The 21,976-nt window shown below is 28.6% G+C and overlaps 1 long non-coding RNA gene across 1 annotated transcript in view; it reads right to left on the bottom strand.

The window, feature by feature from the left end:
- Positions 1-21,470, bottom strand: part of LOC139426045 (uncharacterized) — a 38,273-nt gene extending 16,803 nt beyond the window's left edge. The window contains exon 1 of the long non-coding RNA XR_011637302.2: positions 21,304-21,470. This is a non-coding gene — a long non-coding RNA (uncharacterized LOC139426045). The remainder of the gene's footprint in view (positions 1-21,303) is intronic.
- Between the last annotated feature and the right edge of the window lie 506 nt (positions 21,471-21,976).

Genomic DNA, 21,976 nt, shown 5'->3' with positions numbered 1-21,976 from the left:
CATGTAATAACTTTAAAATTGGTAATCAATTATTTCAAGATGTCTCTAATTACTATTCTTTTCAGATAACTTGTTGAGGATTAAATTAGAAGTCTTAAAAAAGCCTTCCTTCCAGCTGATCTAGCTGTTCGTTTAAAAGTCTGAATTGAACTAATTACGATTCGAAATTAAAAATATATAAGCCTTCTCAAATTTAAAAATTGGTAATCAATTATTTCAAGATATCTCTAATTACTATGCTTTTCAGGTAACTTGTTGAGGATTAAATTAGAAGTCTTAAAAAAGATTTCTAGCTGATCTTGCTGTTCGTTTAAAAGTCTGAATTGAACTAATTACGATTCGAAATTAAAAATATATAAGCCTTCTCAAACTTAACTATCGTTTTCAGTTGATTTTTTTAAAATTCTTGCTAAAAAAAATTATTGATATTGTTTATAGCGAATCTTTTATCAGTACTTTAAAGATTGAATTTGTTTTCAGAATTATTCTCGGTGATGGACAATAGGATGATTCCCGAAAAAACAAATTTCCGACTGAAATACAGAGAAAATACAATTTTTTATATCGCATCGATCACGTATGCAGTTTTTAGAGCCTCTCATGCAGTTCAGTGACATTTCCACTGACCTCGCCTATCCCCTTGATGATGTTCCTGCCGACACCGGAAAAAGATTTTCGATTCTACGACCGAGCTACAAATTAAAGAATAAAAAAAAGTAAAAAAGTATACCAGATGGACAAGACACAGTGAGGGAAAGTGATTTTTTTCAGTCGACTAAGTTGATCGGGGGAAGAAAAAAAAAGAGAAATAAAATTCCCCACATAAATTTGCTAGTCACGCGATGAATGTCATTCATATATTTATATTCTGTTTATTAAGTTATTTACTTTCTTTTTTTTACGAACTCTTACAGTATTCAGTATAGTAAAACTATGGGAAGAGGAAATGATTTGATTGCTTGAGGTGGTTGCGTCGAAATGACAACTCAACCCAAGGCTATTTCTGTTTACCAAACGATAATGAACGGAATACATCTTCGTAAAAGAAACGACCTTGCAGCTAAATGAAAGGAACAGTAGCGTTTTCAGATATTTGGTGTTTCATCATCTGGGCTAATTATTCCTTACCTGACAACTTACTGTTGTATTTAACAGAACAAATACTGTCGATTGCCATTCATTGAGATTTACCAATTTATTGGCTACTAGTCGTTGCAAGGCACTTCGCTGCATCGCGCTTTAAAAGCGTTCTGTACCCTGATCATAGCGTTTGTTGCATATAACTGTGCAAGATATAAAATCGTTATCAGTAGTACTGCATAAAATAGCAAATGAGAAGAGATATTTAAAAATTAAAATGACTTAACACATTCGGACATAATTACTCTACTGTTCTAAGCATAAATGGCGTATCGGCATTTCTTGATCAAATTTTATATTGAAATAAGAATTATTGTATCAATATCAGTGGTAGTGATATTGAACTATTTGCAGGAAATTAATACAGGTTTTAAAGTTACTGCTTTAATTAAAAACCTTTATGTTACAATAAATTAAGATAAATGGATAGAACTAAACTTTTCCCTCCTATGCTCTAGAGATGAATCCGCATCATGAGTTGCAAATGTGTAATTAAATAAGACTTCTGAGCAATAAATAGACTTGCTAAATCGATCTAAGTAGTATGGGCACCGATACAAATAGCACGAAATACCACAGATGCAGAAATTAAAATGGTTTAACATAGATGGGTAAATATAACTCGGCTTTTCTAAGCACAGAAGACAGAAGCATTTGAGTTCTTTTTACTAGATATGTTGTAAAACAATCTTTTGAAGCCAGAAATGCTTTTTGATGGGCCAAAAATAGGCCCATATGAGTTCTTTTAACTAGATATGTTGTAAAACGATCTTTTGAAGCCAGAAAGGATTTTTGATGGGCCAAAAATAGTCCCATATGAGTTCTTTTTACTAGATATGTTGTAAAACGATCTTTTGAAGCCAGAAATGCTTTTTGATAACTTGTCATTCATAACTCAGAAAGGCATGTTTAAAACCAAAGTGAAATTAATTTCAATCTAAGCCTTGTTGGAGAACAAATATTGACATATATTAATTAAAATACTAATTTGTAGTAGATTTCATGTACTAAGAAAGACATTTTGAATTCAAATCAATGTATTCGAAAACTCTTACATTTACTTGTTTCATTTAGTAAATATTTAGATTTTTTTTTTATCAAAAAAAAAATTGAAATGTTAACTTTAAATACGTTTTGAGATGCAGTTCTAAAAACTACTGGGGATAGTAGTTTGATAACTATTTTTCTCTTAAAATTTGAGATATGTTTTTTTTTTTTTTTTTTGAAAAATGAAAGATGCATGATAAGAATAACTATATCTATCTTCCTCTCGTAAGAATTGTACAGATTAATCTCCAAACCTCCCACTCTACAAACACACTACACAAATCAACTCCCACTCTACAAACATAATGCACCTGTTTTTTATTTAAAAAAAAAACTAGACTGGCATAAATTCGTTAACTCTTATTGAGTCATTGTTGTTGAGAAGTTTCAATTTATTTATATCGATTTAATATAATTTAGATTTAAAAATGAAAAAAAAAATTAAAGTTGTTTATTTATAAACTGAAAAATTCTACGTAAAGCATGTCTTCACTAGTCCCACCACTGTGTGTTTACACGAGCACCATGAAGACACATGCTTGCTTATGCCTAATGCTGATTAATTGAAACCATACAGAGCAAAAGTTAATATTGAAATATGTAAAAAAACAGTATCATTTATAACTTAATATCAATTTCAGTTGAAATTCTGAAAATAAAATGTGTTAATAAAAGAGTAAAGAAAAATTTGAAAATTATTTTTGCATCTTAAAAACCTTCTTTTGCAAATCTCTACTAAAGTACTAAAATTGTGTTTATGCAACTGCGTATGGAAGTGTACACCAGTGCTGCCAACTTATGATATCTCACAGAAGAGATATTTGATTAATAAATTAAAAAGTTATTCAAGAAATCCACTTTAGCCCCTTGTCAAAACTGGCCCCGATCTCGCCTACTTATGAGAGGGTAATAATAATAATAAATACTAATTTAAGAATAAAGGAAAAATAAATATAAACCTTTATTTTGAATTTTGTAAAAGAAAGCTTGCCTTTAGCAGCACAGTAAATGAAAAAAAAAAAAAAAAGAATAGTTGAATAGAAAAAAGAAAAGATGATGTTAAAAGCAAATTTTTGTATTTTTCTGATTTTTCGAGACTTGACTTCATTTGGGTATCTATTGGTTGAATACATAAAGGATTTCTAGTTCCTTTTTCACCACATTCACCAAATTAGACGATTGTCTAATTATGTCAAATTCCAGGAGGAATTTCTCGTTTGAATGACTATTTTTGGGAGGTCACAATGATCTCTTATTTCGGCACTGTTATTATTCTCAAATATATATATGTCAGGGGTCTGTCCAGACACTTTGTAAAAGGTCCGGTTTTTGTGAAATTGTGAAAAAATTGTGTCAATAGGGTTCGGTTAGTGCAAAAAAAATTTCAAGGTGTTTTTAAATTGTAAATAGATACAAGATTATGCTCAGCACTGTAAAATTATAATAAAAAAAATTAAATTTTCAAAAATATACAGCAATTGCTGTTTCTAAATTAGAGATGCAACATACAGCTATTTGGTATTTTGCCTATACTGCTGAACGCAGAATATTCATTTCGGACAAATAATGAAAGAAGTGTCCGGCAAAACTTAATTCGTTTACCTCCATCTTTCTTGTTTTCTTCCCTGGGAAGGGTTCATTCGATAAACAAAACAATAATGACGATAAACAAATTTGTGAAGGGTCCGATTAAAAGAAAAATCATTTTGTGAAGGGTCTGTTTTTAAGTTAAAATATTTTGTGAAGGGTCCGTTTTTATGAAAAGATATTTTGTGAAGGGTCCGTTAACGGACCCAAATTTATTTTAAACAGACCCCTGCTGAGTTAGAATTTTTTTTAATAATTTAAAAATTAAATGAATACTAAATTTTATTCGTTTGCAATTTCACACATACAAAATTTTAAGATAAACATTAAGATGACAACAGAGTTGGAACAAGAGAAAATTTCGTGCACGCTTTCGTGACTCGATTTCGTCATTAGATCACAGAAAAGTAGTGTCACGAAAGCGGAAACAAAATCAAACGGTATCCAAAAGTGCTTTATTGAATAAAACATTTACAAATATAAACGTTTCTAAAAGTCCTATATAAATCTTTTTTTTTTCTAGGTTACCAAAAATAGTGTGAACAATCTTCATATTTGAAGATTCTTAGCGGAAGAACATGTTTAGTGGCCATTTGAAAACACTCTTTTCAGATGGAAGAAGTTAAGGTCGACTATAAGAATAGAACAATAATTTTGTCTGCCAAATCTTTTACTAAAATAGTTTTCAATTGAAAATAATGCCTTATAAATAGCTTCCTGATGTTTTTATATGTTTTAAAGCAGATTTTTCAAAATTCACTTAAAGATCACTTAACATGTTTTTTCCACTAATATTTTCATTTCTTTCATTTCTGTCAACATTATTAAGCAATTATAAAGCGACATGTTTCCATGTGAATCAGGGGTCTGTTTAGAAGAAATTTTGAGTCCGTTACCGGACCCTTCGCAAAATATCTTTTCATAAAAACGGACCCTTCACAAAATATTTTAACTTAAAAACGGACCCTTCACAAAATAATTTATCTTTTAATCGGACCCTTCACAAATTTGTCTATCTTCATTATTGTTTTGTTAATCGAATAAACCCTTCCCAGGAATGGGGGGGGGGGCAGACGAACTAAATTTTGTCATCCACAGACGTTTCTTCCTTTATTCGTCCGAAATGAATATTCTGCGTTGTGCAGCATAGGCTAAATATCAAATATATGTATGTTGCATCTCTAATTTAATAGCAACAATTGCTGCTTATTTTTTTAAATATAAATTTTTTAAATTAAATTTTTACAGTGTTTGAGCATAATCTTGTATGTCATTACAATTTAAAAACTCCTTGAAAAAGTTTTTTTTTGCAATAACGGACCCTATTTGCACAAATTCACAAAAGCGGACCCTGGTTGAAAGAATGTGACTTAACGTTTATTTTATATTCATAAATTACGAGCAATTTTTTCACAATTTTACAAAAACGGACCTTTCACAAAATGTCTGGAGGGACTCCTGCGAATTATTTGTTTAAACTCACAAACTTCTTTCCTTTTTTTAAAACTTATGCGAGTTATTCACGTAAAGTTATGTTTCACAAGAAAATGTCAACAAAAAATCAATACCAAAAAATCACTTAACATGTCTCTCCACTGAGTTCTCTAATTATATTTTGTATAATATTTAACATGCGAGAATAAAGCGGTATCTTTCCATGCCTATTTTTTTTACCTAACGAGCAAACTTTCGACCATTTTTAAAACTCGTGCGCGTTATTCACGTAGTTATGTTTCACAAGAAAATGTCAACAAAACTCAATGCCAAGCACTTGAAGATAACATAATGTGTTTTTCCAGTAAGTTCGTTCTTTATTATTCGCGATTATAAGCTAATATGTTTTTATACTATCTGACTTTCGTTATTTTAAATCTCGTGTCAGTTTTTACTTAAAGTTGTGTTTTGCTGGAAATTTTTAACAAAAATTGAATGTGCGGTTGTAGATTATTATTTTGGTCTCAGTATTTCAATTGCAAGTATTTGTCCCGATGACTTAAGAACCTGAGGAATATTTTTCTTTTGAACTTAATATGTACAGGGGTCTGTCCAGACATTTTGTGAAAGGTCCGTTTTTGGTAAAATTGTGAAAAAATTACTCGTAATTTGTGAATATAAAATAAACGTTAAGTCACATTCGCTCAACCAGGGTCCGCTTTTGTGAATTTGTGAAAATAGGGTCCGTTATTGCAAAAAAACTTTTTAAAGGAGTTTTTAAATTGTAAAGACATACAAGATTATGCTCAACACTGTAAAGTTATAATTAAAAAAATTAAATTTTTAAAAAATAAACAGCAAATGCAACTACTAAATTAGCGATTCAACATACAAATATTTGGTATTTAGCCTATACTGCTGAACGCAGAATTTACTGCTGAATGTCGAAGACAAAATTTAGTTCGTTTATATCTGCCTTTATTCCCTAACCCCTACCAGGGAAGGGTTTATTCGATTAACAAAACAATAATGAAAATAAACAAATTTGTGGAGGGTCCGATTAAAAGTTAAAATATTTTGTGAAGGGTCCGTTTTAAAGTTAAAATGTCTTGTGAAGGGTCCGTTTTTATGAAAAGATATTTTGTGAAGGGTCCGTTAACGGACCCAAATTTCTTCTAAACAGACCCCTGATGTATTTTGTTTTTTTTTTATTTGTACCTAAATAATTATTTTCATTTATTTTTGTTTTTACTGTAGCAATCGTAATGTTTGAGTTTTCTATTTGCACCGCTATAATTATTAAGTTTTTTTTACTTGTACTAAATATAAAGTAATCGTCGGGCAAGTTTTTATTTTTTTAATTTTTTTTTTTTTAATTTACACTGCGATAACTGTCCGTTTTGCATATTCTATTTGCAGCGTAATAATTGCAATTTTTTATTTTTTTAAAAATTTGTATTGAATAACTGTATACTTAGTAATTGTCTGGTTAGGTTTCTTTAATTTATAGAGCAATTACTGTCCGGTTTAAGTGTTTTTATTTGTACCGAAATAATTATCATGCTCGAGTTTTACTCTTAAACGATATTTGAAAAATTGCAATTTATGCTGATATTAATTTGACAATAGCGATTAGCGGTTAATTTTTAATCTAATATATATAATTCTCTTACGTGTCTCCCAAATTTTGGCTGTATTTCTTTTCCGCCGGTGGCAACGTTTGCTTTGTTTTGTTTACGTTATTATTTCTCTTACACGGCGAATCGACCAATGATTGCCGCTAAAAATGTCACATGCCAAATCTAGTGAGGTGGCTCAACATATAGGGCTTTTAAACCCGGAAACTGAAATAACCAGAGAGCATCAGCTGCGGCAATCTCATACTATTAAGCTAGGCAGAAGTGAGTAGTCTTTGTCGATAGATCTCTATTTTAGTATTTTGTCGAAAGCGCTTTTTTTCACGAATTTATATAATACGAATTTATTTGACGATTTTTGATTTATATCACGAATTATACTATAGCACATTTCTAATAGGTTTAACGAATTACATGTCATTTATTTGAATTCAAATTTATTTTAATGACTTAGTATTTACTAAAAAGATGTAATTTTTTTAATAAAAAAAAAGTTTTTATATGGATTTGAATGATTGTTTTGAATTCTTAGAACTTTGTGCATTTGCAATGTACCTAAGTTAGTAGCGAGCGAAGCGAGCGTGGTTTGCGAAGCAAATCATATAAGATTGCGTAGCAATTTTTGGGGTTTGGCGAGCGTTAGCGAGCAGGGGGCGCAGGCCACTAGTGTAAATTTAATATCTTACTTACATTGAGGATAAATAAAATTTTGCATCATATTACATCATTTCTTCCTTTTATGGGTAGACATCAAAATAAAACTCTCTATGTATTTCAGTATATCCACCTGTGCTCTAGTTCCTGGAATCTAGATTGTTTCTTAATGTTTATACCTGCTTTTAATGTAAATAAATACATTATGGTGAGCTAATTTACAATGATGTCAAGGAAAAAAACAATGCTGACATAAGTACTGAAATAAAAACATCTAGGACTTACATTGCAAACACCCGTTTAATGTTAAGGTTGTTTAAGGGCAAAATAAGTGCAAAATCTCTTTATGTTAAGACATCATAAGCGCTACTACCACTTCACGTTACCTTTTGTTTAGCAACGCAAAAAACATAAGACTTAGAAGATATAGATTATGAAAGCGTACAGAAAAGTGTACAGGGCGTACAAAGAAATTAAAAAAAAAAAAAAAAAAACTAACGTTCGATAGTTCGAGAAATATTAGCTGGTAAACATATAGGAAAAATTCCGACGAGGACCTCTCTGCAGACCGCAGGAAAGCAAATACAAACTTGAAATTTGATGAGCTGAACGGACCATTTTTATTTATTTTAATTTTATAAGCTCTCCCTTTTCACATTGAGTTAAAAGTAACATAAAAATAACTAAATAAAATTAAAAAAGAAAAAGATGTTAGATATTACCATATATAAATCTTAACATTCATAACAAAATTTCTGAAAATATATAATACTTAAAAGAGATATAAAAACCGTTTCCAATTTGAGCTGTAATATGATATAAAGTAATTATTATACACTGATAACAAGTAAAATTCACTTAATACTTCGTATTGTGTCAAACACTCTGCATTCCTAAAGTTTAATGCCTTTTTCAAGAGCAATTCATTATGTTTTAAATTCAGGTAATCGTTCATTTCGCTACCATTAATATAATAACGACATTTTCGTGCATAAAATTATAATAAGTATAAATGATTTCTTAAAAAAATTATCTTTTTTGTTGTTGTTGAATATATGGACTTTTAAAGAAAAAAGTAGGAGAATGATAAGCAAATACGGGGATTGGTAAAAGGAGCGAACAAAGAATGGAGCCTCCTTGTAAAAAATAATTTTTTTTTTTTTTAAGGAAACTAATAGCTAAATTATCCAAAGATTTGAAAACCAAAAATTATACTAATAATTCAAATATTAATAAAGATATAACATTATCATTAACTAACATAAGGTTATAAAATAACATTTTACTTGAATCGAATTTCTGGAGGAGTTAATTAAACAAAAAACAATTATCATACTGACCTAATTTTTAAAAAAAAATGGAATTAAAATTTTATTCGATGAATCTTTGGAAAAAGCGCGATGGTTTACAACTATATTGTCCCTCTATATATAATTAGTAATACAGATAAATATGTAGTAGTACATTGACTAGTAATGCATACTGAGGTAAATTCATATTAGTAGACATTGCTCATTAGGAACAACAAAAAAATGAAACAAAAATAAATGAATAGTTTCATGAATGTTTAATATTTATTGTTATTAAAATCACAAAATAATTTTAAAATTCCGTTACAAGGACAAAGGTGTGCACACTGTAAGGAAATTACTGTAAAAAGCACCAGCACTCTGGGTGCTTGGTACTTTTTCCCCGTAAAATCGATTTTTACCGGAACATGTTATCAGGGGTCTGTTTAGAAAAAATTTGGATAATAATTCACAAAATATTTTAACTTAAAAACGGACCCTTCACAAAATATTTTAACTTAAAAACGGACCCTTCACAAAATGATTTTTCTTTGAATCGGACCCTTCACAAATTTGTTTATCTTCATTATTGTTTTGTTAATCGAATAAACCCTTTCCAGGGCAGAAAACAAGACAGATGGATGTAAACGAATTAAGTTTTGTCTTCGGCAGACGATTCTTCCTTTATTTGTCCGAAATGAATATTCTGCGTTCAGCAGTATAGGCTAAATACCAAATATTTGTAAGTTGCATCTCTCATTTAAAAGCAGCAATGGTTGTTTATTTTTTAAAATTTAATTTTTTAAATTATAATTTTACAGTGTTGAGCACAATCTTGTATGTCTTTACAATTTAAAAACTCCTTGAAATTTTTTTTTTTTTTTTGCAAAAACGAACCCTATTTGCACAAATTCATAAAAGCGGACCCTGGTTGAAAGAATGTGAGTAATTTCTTCACAATTTCACGAAAAACGGACCTTTCACAAAATGTCTGGACAGACCCCTGGTTATGGAACAAAACATCTGATATACCGTAATTTTTACGGTAATAATTACCTTAAAATTACTGTACCGTAATCTCTCTAATTAAATAAATATTACTGTAAAAAGTATGTTATATTTTTTGTTGGTAAAAATGCATTTTACGGTAAAATGAATTTTACGTTTTTTGTCCGGTACTTTATACTGTTATTCGATCTGGAATTTTTCACATTATATGGAAGGAAATTTAACATTAACAATGGAACGTCAAAATATTTTAAAACAAAAATAAGTCGCTTTCTCTTTCTTAACACTAGAAAGACTGAAATACCTACATTGCCTAAAAGCAGTCAAAGTGACTGAATTGTGAAAGAATAACTAATGTGTAAAGATATTTGTTTAAAATTAATTTTTACAATTTTTTATATTATTTACAGTTATATAATAAGCTATTAGTAAATATTAATAAAAAAAATATATATGTTGTACAAAAAGTCACCAAATTCTAAGAAATTGTGTCATCATTGTTTTTCTAATTGAAATTAAAAAGCAGTCAAAATGACTTCCATGGGCAATTTAGTGTTAATTAAATTTTGTGTATTAAAAAGTAAATATTTAACATTTTGTAAACCGTAAGCGTTTGAATAACACAGGTCATATAAAACAAATCTCAAAAGAAAAAAAAAAGGAAAAACTAGGAACTACTATTATCCATTTAGAAAATAGAATGTATCTGAAATTTAATTAACACTATTAGAATGGTGTGCCAGATATATGAAGGCATTTGTGACAAACATCCTTGAGAATCTGAAACACTATTAATGAATTCAATGTGGTCAAAAATTATATAAATAAGCTTAAAACGTGGACAATCTTAATGATCTATTATGTCATGTAATTTAAACATTTTTTGTTTATTTTCTTTTTATAGATTCAAACTGCCATTTGGCAATGCGGTTGGATAAATAGGTGACAAGTTTTGTTTGAATCAGTAACATCTGTTGTTCTATTAAACGCTAACCATATGTCTGACATACTTGGAGGCTTTTTAATAAGGTTTCAGTTTTATTTTACTAGTGATGTAGTTCGTTTCAGTTGCTGATATTTTGCACGTAACGTAAATTATGTAACGATTTTAGATTAAACTTTTCACATTTTCAGAACCACCACGAGCTTACATCTGAGGAGGGAAGGGGTTCGTAATCTGGGAATAAAACTATATTGTATCATATTTTTTAAAAATATAAAATAACCAACAAACTGTTCATTATCTTCTAAATTGAACGAATAATTTTTTTTTTATAAAATTTTATATATACTGAAAACGTATGTGGAAACAGCGACAAAAAATTTGATAAAAGCATTTTGTTTTCTAACTTCTAGCGTTTTTGAGATTTTACAAAATTGATGCATTATTTGTTGCTTGAATTGCAAAGAATTTTTGGTCCATTCTTTATTTACAACGCATTCGGCAAATTAGACAATTATCTAACTTTGTCAGTATTATCAGACCAAATACCGGTATTGTCAGAGAACTATCAGACCAAATGTAAATATTTCCCGTATACCCCGTGCCATTTGGTAACTTAGATCAGAACAGCTTTTTTACCAGGGGTCTGTCCAGACATTTTGTGAAAGGTCCGGGTTTTGTTAAATTGTGAAAAAATTACTCAATCAGGGTCCTGCTTTTATGAATTTGTGCAATAGGGTCCGGTTATTTCAAAAAACTTTTTCAAGGAGCTTTTAAATTGTAAATAGATACAATATTATCCTCAGCACGGAAAATTATTATTAAAAAACATTAAATTTTAAAAAATAAACAGCAATTGATACTTCTAAATTAGAGATGCAACATACAAATAATTGATATTTAGCCTATACTGCTGAACGCAGAATATTCATTTCGGACGAATAATGGAAGAATCGTCTGCCGAAGACAAAACTGAATTTGTTTACCTCCATCTTTCTTGTTTTCTGCCCTGGGAAGGGTTTATTCAGTAAACAAAACAATAATGAAGATAAACAAATTTGTGAAGGGTCTGTTTTTATGAAAAGATATTTTGTGAAGGATCCGTTTTCTTCTAAACAGGCCCCTGTGTACGTTGTAAGCTCCCCGTAGTAGCTTCTTTGATATATATATATATATATATATAAAGTAATTACGCTGATTAGAGTGTGTAAAAGGAAGAAAAAAGAAGCACAAAAAATAGGCTCCAGCAAAGTAATCTAAGAGAATCCTTTAATCATGTGGGAATAAATTTACTCTTGTTTCAAAGATAATAACTCCAAGAAGGGAGTGAAGAAGATGACTATTTTAACCATCACGCGATATCTTGAGAGAATGCGAAAAACATATTTTGGGCCACCTAAGCTTACCCAGCGCTCTCGTTTTATCTTCCATCACGCCAACCCTCCGGCTACTCCTCACGATCTCATCAAAAACTGTTCTACAATCAGTGGAAATAAAAATGTTCGAAGGAGTACGATTATAAGAGAATTCTATAGCCATTAAGCTCTTTTAACACTTTGTCACAGTTCTTGTAGTTCTTTTTCTTTCGAGTTTCTAAATTTAGATGTGATATTACAGTTCTGGTGTTTGGTCAGATGAAAAATATTTTCTTGCATTATATGCCGGGAATAAGATCTTTAACTTATGTGAGTTACACTGACATAAATTTGAAACTTGTTTAACTTCTTTCCAAGTAATGAAAAGTTAATTAAAATGTGCGAACGATAATAACGAAAGTCTTTGAATAATTAGTTATTATAGGATAGTGTAGTTTGTATTAATAAGATTTTTAATTTAATTTTATTTGTGTAGAAGATGAAAAGAAACCTCTGGACTGGCATTGTTGGTTTAAATATGTACTAGTGCAATTACTGGGTAAGATAAATTACTGGGATAAGGCTTAAAGTAACCATTATTATTTCAATGATTTAACCATAAAGCGTACGAAAAAGCAATGGCAAATGAAAAAAAAAAATTATATTCAATTTGTTAAATTATTTTAACTGCCATACCTAAGAAAGCACATTTTTCATTAACATAAAAATCTATTTTTCACTATATCTGGCTTCTTTTGCAATGGCCAAAATAGTGAAAAACCAAATATTGGAGTTCGAAAAAGATAAAGAATATTTAAAGTGAAAAGAAAAAAGAAGAAGAGCACCAAAACACTGAAGAATATTATGGATGTGATAGCAAATGAGGATTACAATCATTAAAAGTAAAATTTTTTTATTTAAATTATTATTACTTATTTAAAATTTTGATTTCAGGATGAAGCTGAAAGGCATTACCTTTCGAAAGATGACGGCATTCTAGCTCCACAAGACACTGGACAAAAAAAATTGATTCTGGGTGATTTTAGTCCCTCCATTATTCTGATCAACCTTGATAACAATTCGTCGTATTTTGATAACTTTTCATACTTTTCAGTTTTATAAATTCCCTTATTATAAATTTTTTTCTTCTTCTTAAGCACTACAGCCGGTTACCGGTCGAGGCCGTCTCAGTCAGTTTACCCCATCCAGATTGATTCGATGCTATATTTCTCCCTCTATTAACTCCCATGTCATTTAAACAATTCTCTATTTAACCATCTTGTTCTGGGTCTTCCTCTTTTTCTTCTTCCCTCTGGTGTTTGGAAGGTTATTTTTTGAACAGGATTTTCTTCGATAAAAATTTTTCTAGCCACCTTATTTCAGAAGTCTTGATCATTTTTACTATATTAGTTTCTTTGTATTTTGATTGTAATTCATGGTTGTAACGAATTCTCCAGGTTCCGTTTTCTCTTACAGCACAAAAAAATTTTCTTAATATTTTTATCTTGAAAGTCATTAGTTTCTCTTCGTTTGCTTTGTTAATTGTCCAGCATTCACTGCTATATAAAACTATTAGTCTCACTAGTGTCTTGTACAACTTTTTTCTTGTTTCACCAGTATTTATTAACTGTAACTGACCAGTAATTCTATTTTTGTTCATCCAGTACTGTTATTTAGTTTTATAAATTCCATTTGCCATTTTGGCGTTATTTTTTTAATTCATTCTTTACGAAGACTTCAGTAATGTAAGAGTAATGGTAGAAATTACGGAATACTCTGAATATATTTTGGGACCTTATTGTTATTATTAATATTATTAAATTAATTAATTATAACCTCTAATGTGGCAGAAATACTACTAAATCTAAAGAATTAAAGAGTTGGTGAATAAAGCACAAATAATGGCAGGGAATCAGGTTTCGGTTCTATAACAAGAACCTTCCTCAGTGTCAAAACAAAGAATGATAGAATAAAACCATGTTTTCTCTTGTTCACAGCTATTCTGTGTTTCGACATTGAGGAAGGTTTATGACTTCAGAAACGAAAATACTGTATGCCTGCTTTTGTAAAATTATTTGTGCTTTATTAACATTAATTTTAATCATATGTGCGACATTAATTTTATTCATATTGTACGACATTAATTTTATTCATATGTACGTATCTTCATTTGGCTTAAGAGATAATGCCTAATTTGACAGATTTTGTTTCAAATAGTATTTAGAGCACAGCTCCGATTCATTGCGAGACGAATAAATCGCATTACTTCCTCGTTAATAGTAAATAAGTTTTAATTTAACCATTAAATACAAGGTAAATACTACAAGTGCCCGCAAATCCCCTTAATTACATTTATGTTTTCAAATTCAGAAGTTGAACTGATAATAAGTTTTACGCATAAAAAATATTTCAAGTGTTAGGAGTAAGTACTTTTTCCATTTTCAATTATAATTTTTACGCTATAGTTATCTTATATGCTGCATACAAAACACAAAAGGAAAGGAAAAAAAACTGGCTGATTTAAATTTAGTTTGGAGGGGAATGTAAGTATACAAAATTGATTTCTAAAGAGTAAAAAAAAAGTTATGTTAATTTGCTTTTTAATTTTTTTAAAAATTTTAAAATTTAAGCTGGAAGTCCTTAAGTTTTGGTCCTTATTTTGATCATAACGTTTATATTACTTTATTTAACAAATTTATTTTCAATAAAGATGCTTTTACTTTCTTTATAAAATTTCATTTGATATTTGGGTTTCATTAGTTTAGAAATTCTTGTTTTAAAACTTGAATTTTCAAAGATGTCTTAGTAAAATTTCATTTAATATGTAAGTTTTTTTTTAAATCGTTTACAGTTTTATTTTAAAGCCTGAATTTTCAAAAATATTTCAGTAAAATTTAGTTTGAAATTTGGTTTCCTTCATAATATAAATTTCAGTTTTAAAACTTTAATTTTCAATTAAGTCTTAAGACGATTGCAAATCACAGGGACAAACAAAGAAATAAAATTATTTTAATGCATTCGTTTTTAATAATAAGATATATATTTTAATATAAGATATTTAATAATACATATTTAAAAACATGCTTTTTCGACAAATATATTAATTAATTTTAGGCGTGAAGTAAGGAACAAAACTGTAAAATCGCTCTTTAGTGAAATGCATTAATCAATAAAGAACAAAAGTAATTAATTTTAACTTTATACTTTAAACAATACAGAACAAAAGTAATGAATTTTAACTTCATACTTTAAATTTAACTAAACTAACTTTAAATTTAACTAAAAACGTATTGCATTAAATGTCAGAGATCGGTATATCTATTTTTTTTACTTTGGTTATCTTTATATTTCTTAGAAAGACGGTCTTCATAAACTTTTTTTTTATAAAATTTCTCTTATAAAAACAATAAGAATATTTTTTTTATGTAAGCATTAAAGTATAAATTTTCATTTAAACATATGACTTTGATTCAACTCATTCATAGGCATGCATTACACTCTCGAATAAATTTATATTTATTAACAAAAATTAATCTTTTATAACGAAAATTTACACTATAAATTTATATTTTATAAACAAACACTTTACGTTCCCAATAGTTTATTAGTATTTTAAATATTTGTATAATTATCTAAAATCTTAGTAATATTTTGATGGCTCTATTTGTGCGACAAAATATTATTTTAAATTTTACAATATAAAATGGGGTGCGGCAAAAAAACCCGTACAAATAATTTTATAACTTTATTAAAATAAATGAATTAATAAAAAATTACAAATACTCTCCCATTATTGCGCAACCAAAATACAAAAACCATATCTTTTAAGGAGATTTAGATTTAAAATTATGAATTAAAGGACGCCATTAACTCTGTTTATCAAACGAAAACTTTTCTGAAGGGTCCGTTTTTGAGAAATAATGTTTTGAAAAGGATTAATTTTTACGATAAACTATTTTGTGAAAGGTCAGTTTCAACAATGAAGTATTTTGTAAAGGATCCATTAACATACCGAAATCTCTCTTAAAATGACTCCCGGATAAGAAAAAGCATATCACTTGAGAGTGTTTTGACGAAATAAGAAATATCCATTTTCCTAATATGTCTTATAGCCATATAAGGGATACCAGAGAACCCAATAAGAATTAATCGCCACTAGGATAAATTATTATAAAACCCATTTCTCGCCTAGTAGTAAATTCATCAATGATTGCGTATGTAATCGATGCGAATTCCGCACCTGGCTCCCACCAACAGCATTGCTGACATAAAATAACCTCAGTGGTTGACGTATCATGGATAAGAGTCCCCTTGCAGTCAGGCTAACAGTGGAAGGTTTTCGTGGTTTTCCTCTATATGTAACACAGACGTGGGTAAGTTCCATAAAAAAATCCGTCACGAAGGCAAATTTTTCCCAATACTTGATCCAGGTGCTCCCCTGTCTTCTGAATTGGGTTCAAAATTACAAGGCTAAGTAGTTGAACATTGGTAGTCGTAAACTAAAAACTGGATCAGCTGTTCAACGATGGTAACGAAATGGTTGCGTATTGACCTAGTATGCTTCAGGGGATAGAGTATTCGCCTCTGAGGTGACGCAGGTTCGAATCCCAGTGGTGGCTGGTTGGTACGAATTCTGTTCTGGACTCGCACCAACCACAGTGCTGACGTGCAATATCCTCAGTGGTAGACGGATTATGGGTTAGAACTCTCTTGCCGTCGGACTAACAGTAGGAGGTTTTCGCGTTTTTCCTTTCTATGTATTGCAAATGCGAGTTAGTTCCATCAAAAAATCCTCTACGAAGGCTAGTTTGTTTTAATGCTTGATCTAGGAGATCCCTTGTTTTCTGGGTTGGGTTCAAAATCCCAAGGTAGTGGAGTTGAACGCAGAATCGGGTTGGCTTTTCAACACCAGTTTTGAAATAAAATAGCTGCGTATTGTTGACGTAGTTTAATAGATATTGGCGATTAAAAGTGTTTTTTCCCCCACATATGATTGTTTCTAAAAATTACTTACATTAAACAGAAATGAAAAATTTAATTTGGTATTACAAACAGCTTACATTTTTAAGTGAAGATTTAATTGAAAGAAAAATTATGTAAACGTACTTTATAATAATCGCAATAGATCTTCATAGACCTTAAAAGCTTTTTATTTTTACTTTTTATCAGTTATATGATAAAAGAAAACAAATAAATGAAACTAATGTATTGAAGACGAATTTATGTAATAATGTATAAGAGACGAATCTATGTAATAACGTATAAGAGATGAATCTATGTAATAATGTATAAGAGACGAATCTATGTAATAATGTATAAGAGACGAATCTATGTAATAATGTATAAGAAACGAATCTATGTAATAATGTATAAGAGACGAATCTATGTAATAATGTATAAGAGACGAATTTATGTAATAATGTATAAGAGACGAATTTATGTAATAATGTATAAGAGACGAATCTATGTAATAATGTATAAGAGACGATTCTGTGTAATAATGTAATATGAGAAAAGTAAATAAGCCTCATTTTATTTAAAATATTGCAGTTGCTAACAAATTGATACACAGTGAAGAAAATTTTGATTTTTATGAGCGAGTTTATTTATTTATTATTTTTTTTAAAGTGAACTGAAGAATTTGTTGTCTTCTATCAACGCATTAACAATTTGTGTGATTTCTGTTTTTCAAATTTCTTTACTCTTTCTTATTCATTTAAAGTTTGAAACATCATACATCATGTTACCTCTTTCAAACTAATTGGTAAAAGAAAGACCCCCATCACTGCTTATCAACAACTTTTTACCACGTTTAAACCACAAACAACGCCTTCTGGAAAGAAGATTCTTTATAAAAAGTGAAGTGTGAAATTAATCGAAAGGCGTATTATTATTTAACTCAAAAAGGAAATGACTGGGGGTGGGCTGACGCCAAATCATTCTGACATTAGAAAATTGGATATTTAAATTTCCTTATACTTGCTTTACACGCTTAATCTGTCTTCACCATTCATGTTTTTAAAAATAAAAACATGTAGGATATATCGTTTTTTTTCTTCTTTCAATTTTAATCAATCACTCAAACTGTTTAGATTTTAGAAGTACTGATAATAACGTTTGATTAGTCTTATTTTTTTTACTTCTTTTCAATTTTGAGTTTCAATCATTTGACTTCAGAATTTGTGCATCAAGGAACTTGCGCTGTTTCAAGCTCCAGAACGAAAAACTTAACAAATTACGAAAAGTCCAATTCTTTGATTTTTCATAAATGAAAAACCTTTTTTTGGCGTAGCACAGTGGGCCAGCATCCAAGGTTTCGTGGCCAAAATTAGTATTTCAATAAAATTTGTTTCAAAATTTGGCGGTTTTCATGTGCAGGTAAATTGAATTCATAGTTGAAATTTTGAAATACACTAAAAATACTAACAAAAAAAATAAATAATGGCGGCTGAAATATGGCGAGCAAAAAAAATAAATAAATAAATAATAATAATATAGTACGTTTAAATAATTAAATATAGCAATAAAAATGTAATAATTTTCGTAATTTTATATTAAAAATGAAAAGCAAATTATATTTCCGAAATAATATTAGAAAATAACGCGAATTAATCACAAAATAACGCGGAAACATGAAAAAAAAACATAATTTTTGCTGTATATTTAGTCCACCTTTGCAATATGGGCAAAATGGGGCAGGTTTTTTCGAAAGAAAAAACATCAAAGAAGACAACAAAAAAAAGTTTAGCTAATTTCCTCGTGGAACTTTTTGTAGATAAGTTTCGAAAGTGATTAAACATTGTAAAATGTCAAATGATAATATATAAACTATAAGTTTGTCAAGAGTATTAACTAATCCAACAAATTGAAAAATTGTACTATAATTTCAGACTAATTACTCTGATAAAAATGCAACAGTAAGGTGAAATTCCTATATATATTACTGAATTATAAATTTAAAAGTTACATTAAAAAAATTTTTTTTTAAACATATTTTTCACTACATTGTACTCTCGTCGGTCCGAAAAGTAAATTATAATGTTTGGAATGATTATGAATACTTAATTTGGGCGATATTAAAACTGCCTACACATATTTTAGTTGAAAATTTAATTTTGACTTTTGGCCAAAGATCAGGGTGTTCTGGCCCACAGTGCGTAGGTAAAACTACTATAAATAGTCTCTCATCATCAAAACATTCTTTTAAAAAAAAGATTCAAATTGTTATTATTTTTTCGAAATAATTTTTCATTAAACATCCAAGAATGATAAAGTAAAAAAAATTAAATCGAAATTAAAACAAAGGAGGAAAAATAAAAACATTTATAAACATGTTGGCTTTTTTTATGCTGGGCAGTCAAGATTCTTTTTAACATTGAACTGAAACTTATTTTATTATTTTTTCTTATTAAATTAGAATTTTTTGTTAATCTCTATTCGCATAGAATTATTGAAAGAATGTCAAACTTTGCATGTCTTAAAAAGTACTAAAGTTTTAATTTGATAATTTTTTGGAGTTTAAAGTATGCATAATTGAGCATAAAATTACAAACGGCGTTAATAATTGAATGACTTTTATGTAGCAATAAGAACAATGCGTTTTGAACAATATGTTTACTTAATAAGATTTAATTTCATTTTTTACTTTACAAATTTCAATTTTAATACCTATTACTCAAACTTTTTTAAAATCATGACAAATTACTCTTTTCTTTTTACTTAGATTTAAATAAATTACTCTTTTAAGAAATTAAGTGTTTAAATTATTATTTTGATAGAAAATTTTTAGATTGGAAATTTTATTTGATTAAAATTACACCCTGGTGAAAGGTATTTATAAATGTTCTTTAAAATCGTAGACTTTTATCAGCAATAAATGTATGGAAATTATAAATATGAAAAGAGTATATTGTAGTGAGGTGTCTGATTTAAACTGAAACAATAACAAAAAAGAAACCGGTGGGATTTTTTTTTAGTTTAAACCACTTAAAAAAGACCGGCTTAAATAAATAGGCCGGCTTTTATATTAAAACAAAATATTTTTTATAAACTGAAATGATAGGAAAGAACTAATAGAATATTGTAAATTAATTACAGTGATGTAGTTGGATGTTAGGGAATAATAAAGAATCGCAGCAATGTACTTTCAAAACTTGTAAGAGCTTTAAACTTTAGAAGCATTAAGAACAATAATTTTAAACTATTTCGAATTATAATAATCAATTTCCCAAAATTTGACAATTAAATATATTTTTTTTATTATTTTAAACCAATCTTTCAGTTTTAAATAAAATTCCTCATAAAAAGATTTGGCACAATTTTTGAAGAATGTTTATTCTTTAGATTGTTAAATGCAATTTAAATCAATATGTTTAAAGTGATTTTGGGTTGGTTTTAAACTAAATAAAGTAAATTACACTCAAGCATTTTAGCCATTTATGTAGTATGTGCCCTGAAGTAAAAGTAAAAATAAATAAAATAATTTATATCACTTTTAAAAAACACTTTAAAAAAATTAAGTAAAGAAATATCCGTAGTACTGAAGTTAAATTTTACATAAAAAATTTAAACTAGAATTATATTTTTTCTTTTTAATGTTATAAAGTGTAAAAAATATCTTGAAGTAGAATTTTTACTACACATAGTTTTCATAATTTTTTTTATTATTTTGCATTAATTTAGATCAAAATAGGTGAAAAAAACTATATTTAACATTTTAACAATTTATGGTTATAGAATACAGCATGAATGGCCGGTGTCTTTTATTACGTAAAAGATAAAATTTTTCAAACAATAATTTTTCCCATTTGCACTTGTTTACAGTTATTTATATCTAAGAGAAACAGTTATTCATCAATGAAAATTCTTTAACTTACATAAATCAATTTTGATAAATTTTTGAATATGAATGAAGAAAATTCAAACTACTTTTTTTCTATATTTTAGTACAAATATAATTCCGGTAATCTTACAAATTCTTTTAGCAACTATCAGATTTTATGCATTTTTAAAAGATTAGTATACAGCTCAATAACTGCATTGTAATTAATAAGTTCGAAAATTCAAAACTTCTTTATTTTCTCTTTTTAAAGAAAAACTTGAAATTTCGAAACAAAATTCGTTTAATAATTTTTTTTTCTTTCAAAAAATAGCATTATTCATTTTTCATAAGAACATTTTCCCCCAAAAATGTAACAAAAGAAATTTACCTTTGCAAAAGCAGACGATATATTATATCCAAGTTCGTTTTCCGTTAAAGTTGGCGGATGGAAGAAAAAAGAAAGCAAGAGCGGTTGAAAGTTGCTCACTTGGACGTTGCCAGAGATACACTGAAACGAAATGTTGTATGTGAACTTGACTCTTCAGGTGAAACTCCGACCATCGCGGCACACAAGAAAGACGAGTAATTTGAATTTTTTTTTCTCTCTTTCTTTTTTCTTTTTCTTTTAAACTCTCCACGGAAGTTATTATTTTTTTTGATTTTCAAGAACATAAAAAAATTCTTTAGTTATATGACACTCCATTTCAAGGTTTATTTTCTTTACTTTTCCAGAAGACATTTTAGTTCAGTTATGTTAGCGTGAAAAATGAAGCTAAGCTATAGTTTTTTTCTTCCTCTTCTTAGATAGGCTTTTAAATTGAAAGAAACTAAGATATTTTGAATTTTTGTTGCCATTTCCACGAAGTAAATCCGCATTGCTTCGTGTATTACCTTTATTCACCCGCTTTAAAAACTCGATAATTGGTATTTTGAAAACATTTTAGTAGTCATTCAAAAAATTACGAAAAATCTAAGCAATAACAAGTAATTAAGCCATGGAAAAAAAATTTCAAATTAATAATGGGAATGCCAAAAATGAAACTTTAATCAGTAAGAGTGAC

The sequence above is a fragment of the Parasteatoda tepidariorum genome, chromosome 7, assembly GCF_982258835.1.
Source record: "Parasteatoda tepidariorum strain Cologne lab strain chromosome 7, Ptep-v5.0, whole genome shotgun sequence".
In the NCBI taxonomy this organism is placed as follows: Eukaryota; Metazoa; Arthropoda; class Arachnida; order Araneae; family Theridiidae; genus Parasteatoda; species Parasteatoda tepidariorum.
The sequence above is the reverse complement of the archived record's forward strand: the minus strand, read 5'-3'. Positions and strand labels throughout refer to the sequence as shown.